Genomic DNA, 9,839 nt, shown 5'->3' with positions numbered 1-9,839 from the left:
GGGAGTGGGGGGTGCGGGGTTCATATCCCTAAAGGGGCATCAACACCAATTTTTCCTTAACTGTGATTTTGTGAAACATGAGATTTGGGATGTATCTTAACACAATTTAGTCCATTTTATCCTGGAAGTCACTCTTGTTGACTTGTCCCCTTTGCATATGTATCATATAGAGGAAGGGAGAGACCAGGGTCCTGTGCAGAGTTTCTGGCTCCTTCCCCCCACCCCAACCTCCTCCTTACATGGGGCTCTCACGGAGGTGGGCCCCAGGTCAGCTTGGCTTTTATAGTGGTACCTGGCTTTTCCCCACGGGTATTCTCTGTAGCTTCTTCTCTCATGTTCCTCCCTCAGCTTTTACCAAAGTGTCTCAAAAGGTACTAATGCAAAAGATAGACCCAAACCAGGATTTGACACATTGGCTGGAATCTCTTGTTACCCATGGTTTAGAAAGGTTGCCTGGTTACCAGGAAAGTCTGGCTTGAGCTCCGAGAAAATCAGTTTGACACTAAAAACTTAAAAACAACAGGTGCGCTTAAATGTTTAGACGCGCTTGGCAGATGAAACGTTCCAGAACTGGAAAACGATACAAGCAGGAAACCCACCCCAAACGCAGAGACCTCTGCACTTACACTTTCCCTCAATTCTCCTCTTGCCTTCCCCCCCAGCACTTCACTTGTCTGTGGGTGGGCAACAAATCTGCCTCCTGCCAAACCTTCCTTCACCTGTCGTCAATGATGAAGCACGTCTCCTCAGTGCAAAAGAGGAAGGCGGAATCTAGATGGAGTCCCCCGTATTTCTATTTATAGAAAAGCATAGACAACGTGTGTGGCAGTTTGTAAATACATACGGTGTGCCTCCCCCGCTAAACATGTTTTCCACCACCGATGGAAGTTTGAGCCAGTCTGCCTGGGGTGGGGCCGGAGAATTTGCATTTTTAACAAGTTTCCGGTGGTGGTGCTGACGCTACGGGACTGGGGACCGCACTTTGAGAACCACTGGTCAAAACGATGATTCTCTCCACTATGGCCGCACACTAGAAACCTCTGGCGTGCTTTGAAAAAATGCACAGGCCTACCTCAGAAGAGCCAATGATTTCTAAGAGTCACATCAGCACTTTTTAATCAGTAGGTCTGTGGTTCTTAATCTTGGCTGCACATTTGATTACTTGGGGAGTTTAAAAAACCCTGGTGCCCAGGCTTCCCCCAACCTCAGACTTACGGCCAGGCATCAGTGGTTTTTCAACACTCTGCAGGTGATTCCCACATGCACCCTAATTGCAGGACTTTTATCATGAAGCAGACGCCATAGCATTGGGAGGGGCTTGTGGGCCTCAGAGCAGACCCTAACAACCTCGGGAATGGTTTCTTTTTTTGTGTTTCTTCTCCTATTAAATGGGTTTTGAAATAGAGGCTCTAAATCTGCTTGCGTTAATGCTGGAGGGGTGTGGTGGCATTTTAATATTCACAAAAGCAAAGAGGATCACCATACTCTTTCAAGGTCAGGGAAGCCACCACGTTGAAGGAGAAAAGTCCATGTGGTCTTGACCTGGCTATACCCTTCTTTGGAGGTGGGAGTGGAGGTTGACACTTTAATCAGAGTTGACTGTATGGCCTCCTTGGGAAGGAGACATTTGAGGGATGCTAGATGTGAGGGTGCCTGTTGGTGGGAGATTAATCCAAGGTTTGAACTGGCCCCACCCCTGTGGCTATAAGCTGGGAGAGGGGGAACAGGATGCCCAGCACCAGCAGAAACGAAACTGGGAAGGTCTGGGGAGGCCCAGGTGGGTGCTCAGGACAACTGAGGCATGGGGATGGCCAAGGTGCTTCAGGACAAGTCAGAAGGGGACTCAACAGGGACTCAGGGAAGTTTGGAAAACACCATGTGGCTTAGGCCCAGTGCTGGATGTGCCTTTTTTGAAGAGGGATCCAAAGGGCACACTTTACCTTCAAAGTAGGTGGTGTGGACTAAGCTACTTTCTGGAAGTATTCTTGACCACACATGGGCCCTTACACCCAAAAGGGACACTAAAGATCATCACAAAGGATTCACAAAGGATCTTTGAGGGGTCCCATAGGAGACCAGATGGGAGGCAAGAACCATGGGGAAACCACGTAGCAGCTTGAGAGGACCTTTGACCTCTCTAGACATAAAATCGCATTAGCGATGCACTTGCCATGCAGCCTCAAGACAATAAAAGACAATTTAATGCCCGCTCACTCCTGCCATGCGCTTTTGTAAGCACTTTACATTTGAACTCATTTATAGATACACTCATTCAATCCCAACCCCCACCCCCGTGATGTAGTTTTCTCTCTCTCTCATTAGTGAGCAAAGAAGCCTAGAGAGGCCAGGGAAATTGTCTTAGGTCAGAGTCCTAAGTGACTGAGCCAAGACTTGCATTCTGGCATCCGGGGTCCAAAGTCCACGCTCCGCCACGGTGCTGTTTCTGCTCCTGACAGCCCTGCCTCCCGTAGGCCTCCGGGTTGCTGCCGGTAAGCCTTCTAGAGTCCTCTTGGCCACCCAAGCAAGGTGCAAGGTTTCCCCATCTATGGTTCAACCAGAGTTCACTCCAGAGTGGCAAGACCCTCCTCTTCATCTCCAAGTATGTACTTCCCTCTTTGCTACTACGAATGAGTGGAGAGTCTGCTTGTGATTCCGTATGATGGGGCGGGCAGAGGGAGCGGTGCCCAGGCAGCACTAGCTCCTTTTGACCCCCTCCCAGAGAACTGGTACACAACCCGTACCTTCCCTGGGCAGCCTGCCTTACAGGCCTCCTCCAGACCAAACTGGCAAGACCACGGTGGAGGGATTCTTTACTAAAAGGCCAGGTAGGTATCAGGGCGGAGACAGGATAAAGACGACCCTCTCTCGAGCTCAGATGTTCTTTACTTTGCCAAAGACGGTCCTTCCAGTTCCATCCCTCTGCAAAGAGAGAGACCCCCCTGGGTGTCACCTCCCTCCCAACCTCACTTTCTCTGCAGAAGAGGACCGCTCCTTCCTTTACTCCTTCAAGTCCTTACTCTGGGCTTGCTGTCCCACTTAATTTACAAAAATAAATGAGGAGGATGAGGTTCCGATCTTGGGTTCTGGTAATTTGCCCTCAAATTGTCCATGGGCCCTCTAAGGTTCTCTGAGCTTTGCAGGTGGAGGCTGGGAGGTGAACTAGGACCCCTCCTCCAGATCAGCCTCCTATTATAAAGAGCCATTCTGGGGGAGGGGAGTTGGGGAATGACCTTGCCAAGGAGAACACTAGTTAACCAGACAGCTTCAAATCAAAGGAGGTTATTATTCCTCTCAGCAGACCCTATGCTTTGTAGAACAGCCTTTCCCCTCTAAGCTTGGCCGTGGGCTTTGCTACTTGGGGTACACAAGACCCTACAATTACAATACTCAGAAGTGTTTGTCTTTCCTGTTCCACCTGCAGCTGCTTACCTTGTATGTGAAGCCACACTCACTGTAAATGGTCCTTCATTTCAGGAGGAATGGTGCTGGACTCTGAACTTAAACCAAAGACCCTCCTTGGTTTGGTGCGAGCGGCACATGCCCTTCACACTGACATAAATTTACTGGAGCACCATGTAAATTTCAGTTTCAGAAACAGAGCCTGTGCTTAGGGGTAAACAAATATCCAAAACCAGATATTGAGTCTTTGCTCCTCGTTTTATATTTAAGAAAACTCACTCCAGGAACACCTGGGTAGCTCAGTTGGTTAAGCGTCCAACTCTTGATTTTGGCTCAAGTCATGATCTCACGGTCGTAAGATTGAGCCCTGGGTTAGACTGGGTTGACAAGGTGGAGCTTACTTGGGGTTCTCTCTCCCCCATCTCTGCTCCCCTCTTACTCATGTTCACTGTCTCTCTTGTGTGCACTCTCTCTCTCCCTCTCTCTCTCTCTCTCTCTAAGAAATAAATAAACTTATAAAAAGGAAAGGAAAGGAGAGGAGAGAAGAGGAGAGAAGAGAAAAGAGAAAAGAAAAGAAAAGAAAAAAAAGAAAAGAAAAGAAAAGAAAAGAAAAGAAAAGAAAAGAAAAGAAAACACAGTCCAAGACTTCTCTGACAGGATTTTTGAGCTCACCTTTACAGAAGAAGAATGGGCCTCATGTCTCCCGTGCAAGTTTTTTCGGCTGTGATTCCTTCTGGAATAAAGTGCTGATCCCTCACCTATTTCTTGTCCCTGTTGAGGACCTCACTCCGATCAGATTTCTTTCCTTTCTTATGGGATAGGTGAGGTGGGAAGTGTGGCATTAGTAAGATTTAATGTTACTGTTTCAAGGCTATATATAAAGGCACAGCCCCTGGAGTTTCAATCATTCCCCCTGCTGGGCTATTTCAAGGCCCGTGCCATGGATGTCTATACTCTACAAGGCAAAATTGGATCCTCTGGAATGTAGCTGTCGTCCTTTCTAGACTGCGGGGCAGTTTGTTTAAGATAGGGGGATGACAAATGGGCTGATGTGGAGTTGCTGGAGGCAAGACTGCGAGAGCAATTGCACAGCCTATACCTCTGCTGGCGCGGTGACATCATCCCTCCGTCTGTAAGCCCTGCTTACCACATTCCACAGAGAAATTTCCCTTCACTTGTTTTCTTTCTTCCTCTAGGTAATCCTATGCGGCTAATCCTTGCTCCAAGGAGCTGTGGGATTAGAGGGTGGGGTGGAGTGCGAGGCAGTAAAAGAAGAGAGGCTAAGAACTCAAACTGAGTCAAAGGCTACTCCAACCCTTAGTGACCTCATGATCCCAAGTCTCCATATTTGGATCTTTAAATGGGGTGAAAACAATGCCTCCTTCACATCATGATTATGACAGTTAAATAGGATAATGTTCTACAGTCCTGGGTCAACTTCTGGGTCCCATTATGTCGTCACTCCTCTTCAGCCAGTTTTCTGTCCCCAAACTCTCTACAGGCAGCCTCTGCCTTTGTCTAGGTCACCAGTGGTCTTCATGTAGCATAATCTAGGGGACGCTCATCCAGGACCATCTTCCTTGGCCCGTGTGCCATGCTCAACACAGCTGTCTCTGTCTCCTCCTTGAAACGTTCTTCTCTCTCAGTGTCCCTGACATTCCTTCCCCCCCTTCCTCCTCCTTGGCTTCTCCTCAGCAGACTTGGTCTGATCCTCCTGCTTCTCCCCTTTCCCCTCTCTCCAGGTGATTCCTTGTCTAGTTTTAAGGGTTTAAGGCCATCTGGAAGCCAATAATGCCCAAATATTTATTACCAGCCTTGACCTCCTTGAGAAATCCCACACTTACACATCCAGCTTCCTACAGGACATCGCCACTTAGAGATGCCTAGTGGTCACTCCATACTCATATGGCCAAAACAAGACTCTTCAGTCGTGCTCTCCCTTCCCCTAAAAAGGCCTGCTTCCTAGGCATGCCTTTAGGAGTTATCTTAGATTGTTCTTTTTTTCTGCAAACCCTTCCCACCATCATCATTTAATCCATGGCCTGTCAACTGCATCTCAAAACTTACCCCAAATCCACCCCCTCTCTCCATCTCCCCTCCTACCACCCTAACCCAAACCCCTTTATCTTGTTTTGGAACTGCCATCATCACCTTATTCTTCTCCCTGCTCTTACTCGCACCGCCCCCCCCCCCCCCCCGCCATAATCACTCTCCTACCCTGGCAGGAGTGCCCCCTGGCCTACCTCTATAACCTCACCTTGTACCTTCTCTTCCCATCCATTCTGCTGAGGCCACACTGACATTATTTCTCACACATGCTAAATTAATCCTCCCTTTAGAGCATTTGCTGTAGAGATTTCCTCTGTCTGAATGCCCTTTGACAGGATAGTCTCAGCCCCTCCCAAAAAAGCACTCAATATTTGAAGACAAAGGGAACAGACATCTTAAAATTATTTGCCACTTTAGACCATCTACAGCCTGTGTTTCTCCACCTGGGATGATTGGCAGCTGGATATAATCTCTGTCGAGAGAGAAACAGAGACTGAGGCAGACACCTTTCCTGTTGATAAGGCGATGTGATTCCAATCTGAGGAATTCTATGAGGTTATGTGGTTCATGATTCACAGTGACTCACATCCCACCCTGAGTTTGGTACAAATCCCTTCCTGGTACCAGTGGGAAACTTCCGTGAGTAATTAAATCAGTTGGACCCTGTTACTATATTACTGTCACATTACCTCTTGCTAAGATTTATTTCCCCTCCCTCAAAATGAAAAAAAAAATCTAAATACAGTCTCCTAAACTCTTAAATTGACAATGGACAATACCTCTAGAGCAGACATTGTAAGGAAAAATATGAGGGTCATCAAGGCTGAATCCAATTCTCTTTTCTAAAATAGGACACAGAGGAAATGGGACAAAGGAATGATATGACAGGCCCAGTTGTTCTTCTGAAAGGGGTCAGGGCACACACCATTTTACCAGAGGTGATGGGTGAAGCCAGAGGGGCCTGTAAATGCCTTGATCACCATTAGACATCTTTGTCATTTGTCAGTGACCTTGGAAGCTCCCTTTTCTTGGGCCCGAGTGTACATGGTTGCACTTCAGGTTGGGCTGTTGGCAGCTGGGAGCATGCCCACCACGTTGGGCGTTTTCAGAGAGCTGCACGTCTGCTCCCGGGAAGTAAGAGACACGGCATAGATCGCTCATCCGCTCTTCACAGATTCTGTGGCCACCACATTCCCCAGCCTGTAGGGAGCTCAGAGACCAAGAGAGAATAGGGAACACTTTGATAGAGGGCACATGTCCTCTTGATTAGCCAAGACATTCTGAGAAATTCCCCAGTGTTTGAGCCATGCCCTCCTGGCCACCCTATGTTATCTGTGCTCTACCTTATTGACCAAGGAGTCAAAGGCTTTTGGTGCTTTGGGTAGTGAACAACACACTGCTCCCTGGCAGGATGTTCTGAGAATAAGCTAAAGTTCTAAAACAGCCACAGGAATGAACCAGAATTTAGCACAACACTAGACCATGGTCAGCAGTGGTACAAACCTGGATTTGCAACTACTATGCGAAACCCTCAAATGCGTGTTTTTACCTTTTATTCTGAATTTTTCTGAAGAACAGAAGCAATATGGAAGAAACAGACAAGAGTAAAATGAGACTAATGCCCACAAGGTTTTCCATTTCAGCACCAGGCTGCCGATGACCTGTCACCTGATAGCAGCCGAGCTGGGCAATGGGGCTCGGAGAGGGCTCTGTTCAAGTCCAACTACCTCCCTCGTGTTGGCACCAGTCCTTGTCCTGCTCTTGCCTTTCTCAATGGGAAACTGACTGCCCCCCACTCCTGCCCCTGCCCCAGGAGAGCCCCTCTGCCAGCCCTGAACATTCCCTTCAGCCTCCTGAGGATGACCCTTGTCCATCAATTGTCAACAGCAACAGCTCCAGCTTATCTGCGCCTACTAGAGGTTTGGCACAACATGAACATGCTACCTACGTCCTCCTCTAGAGTCTAATGCTGAAACCAGCCCACTCAAATAGGGGTCACTGCCCCCACTCAACTGATGCAAAACAGGCAAGAAAGGTGAAGTAATTCTCCCAACTCATCCAAGGTGGGGGTCTTCCTGACCCCTAGCTCTTTGCTCTGTGCACTGCTCCACACTCCTTCCTTCTCCAGGTTTATTCCCTTCCTCTCCTCCCCACCCTCCTCTTCACGTCGTGCAGATTCAAACATCTTCTGTCCCAGAAAAAGCAAAGAGGAAGCCACAGCCTTAGCCTGATGGCTTCTTCTCTTCTAGCCACTGTCTTATCACTCTCCTTCCCATCATTTACTTATTTGTCTTTAATGAGATAGACTTTACTATATGCACTCATTTTGTGCTGACTTTGTGCTCTGGAGCATGAGGCTTTCAATTTCTCTGTGTTGTCAGTAGGAAATGATTCTCAGATTAATCCATGAAACAGAATCCTATGGAGGAACTTGTGAAAATACATATTCATGGGGCACCTGGGTGGCTCAGTCGGTTAAGCATATGATTCTTGGTTTCAGCTCAGGCCATGATTTCATGGTTTGTGAGTTTGAGCCCCACATCGGGCTCCGTGCTGACAGTGCAGAGCCTGCTTGGGAAACTCTCTCTCTGCCCCTCCTGTACTTGTGCTCTCTCTCTCTTTCAAAATAAATAAACTTAAAAAAATCAAAATACGTATTCATATTTGTTACTCTAAACACAATTTTGTTTTTACCCTAACTCCTTCAAATCTTAAGAGCCATTTGTTAAGCTTTTCAGGCTTTGCTAATATCATAAAGATGAGAGAGTCAGCAAGCTTCTGAAAATCTAAGTATGAAGTAATAAGGGGAAATCCAGACTCTCAATCACAGGGCAAAAACACTTTGCAGATTCCAAATTTAAGCATTTTAAAGGCACTGAAAATGTTAAATCTCATACTGTTATAGGCCAGGCAGAATTTGACAATTCTTTTCATTTTCATCATATGTGTGTAAGGTTAAGAGAAATTGTGAGCCATTTTTGGAAAATGTCGGAAGTAACACGGAGACATTGGGATACAAGAGTGACAAGAGAGTCCTTGAGAACTGAGATGGAGTTACACCTCACCCCACCGTCTTCCAGCATTTCCTCAGGATCAGCGAGCTCTTTAGGTTCAGATGGGTAAGCAAGGATGATATCTGAGCTAAACCAGAGGCAGAAGGCCACAGAAGGCAAGGTCTGTGCTTCCTACTTCTGCCTCTGCTGTTAACCTCCTGCAGAACTCTGTGCATTATCTCATAGGAAAATAAAAATAAAGGTTCAGCTGAGCTAACTACAAAGTGGTTTTAAATAATAAAAATAGTTATGAAGGAAAGCTAACACACATAGGGAGAGATTTGAAACATATCATCTTAATGCTAAAAGAGACTTAGGTTGATCCTCTTGTTCAATCGACAAAGAAACAGGCACAGAAAAGGTCCAGTGACTTGCCCAAGGTCACACAGTAAATTAGCGCTGGATTGCAGATTACAACATAGGTCTCCTGATGCCATTCCAGGATACTTTGCTCCTTAGTACATGGCTTTCAACGTACATGGCACAGGTAAATCAATGGTCAAGTCTAAAAATGGAAAATAAATGGATATGGTTGGAGAATAATTACGCTTATAAGCTCTTCTTATGAAAAGTAAAGACTGATTTTTTTTCCTTTCCTTGATAAGGGTTGAACGGTCAGAAAATTAGTATAGATTTTAAGGCTTAAGTAATAGTACAAATAATAATAGACATTAAATAGCATGTTAATTAGTAATAATAGTAGTATTTAACAAAATGCGCTAAATATCACATGCCAGGCCCTGTGATTGTTGCCTCACTTTATCTTCATGACATCTCTATGCCTATGAGATTGGAACTACTGTTAGTATCATTTTAGCGAAGAGAAACCTGAATTTTATAAAGATTTTGCAATGAAATGGCATATACTGTGGGTGATCAGACGCGCTTCATTTTGTAGCCTCACTTTTGTTGTTGTTGTTGTTATTTTAATTTTTTTTTGAGAGAGAAAGAGAATGAGAGAGAAAGAGAGAGAGAGAGAATCTTAAGCTAAGCAGGTTCCATGCTCAGCACGGAGTCTGACATAGGGCTCGATCCCACAACCCAGGATCATGACCTGAGCCGAAAGCAAGAGTCAGATGCTCAACCAAGCCACCCAGGCGCCCCTATTTTGTAGCCTCACTTTAATGAACACTGATAGAAAGGAACTTAATCTGAGAAGCCAAAGGATTTAAAACCTGTCATAGCAGAGGGAGCTGAGGGACCCCTTTTTGAATGCTCCTTACTAAGTTAAATACATATACAAACTCATTTAATCCTTCTCAGCAATCATAAAATCTAGTTACCAAGGCTTCATTGGGTCCATTTTACAGATGGGAAAACTGAGCAAAGAGAGATCAA

Source organism: Herpailurus yagouaroundi, unplaced genomic scaffold (assembly GCF_014898765.1).
Source record: "Herpailurus yagouaroundi ecotype Mexico unplaced genomic scaffold, PumYag 186, whole genome shotgun sequence".
Lineage (NCBI taxonomy): Eukaryota > Metazoa > Chordata > Mammalia > Carnivora > Felidae > Herpailurus > Herpailurus yagouaroundi.
This window is presented reverse-complemented; position numbering follows the sequence as displayed.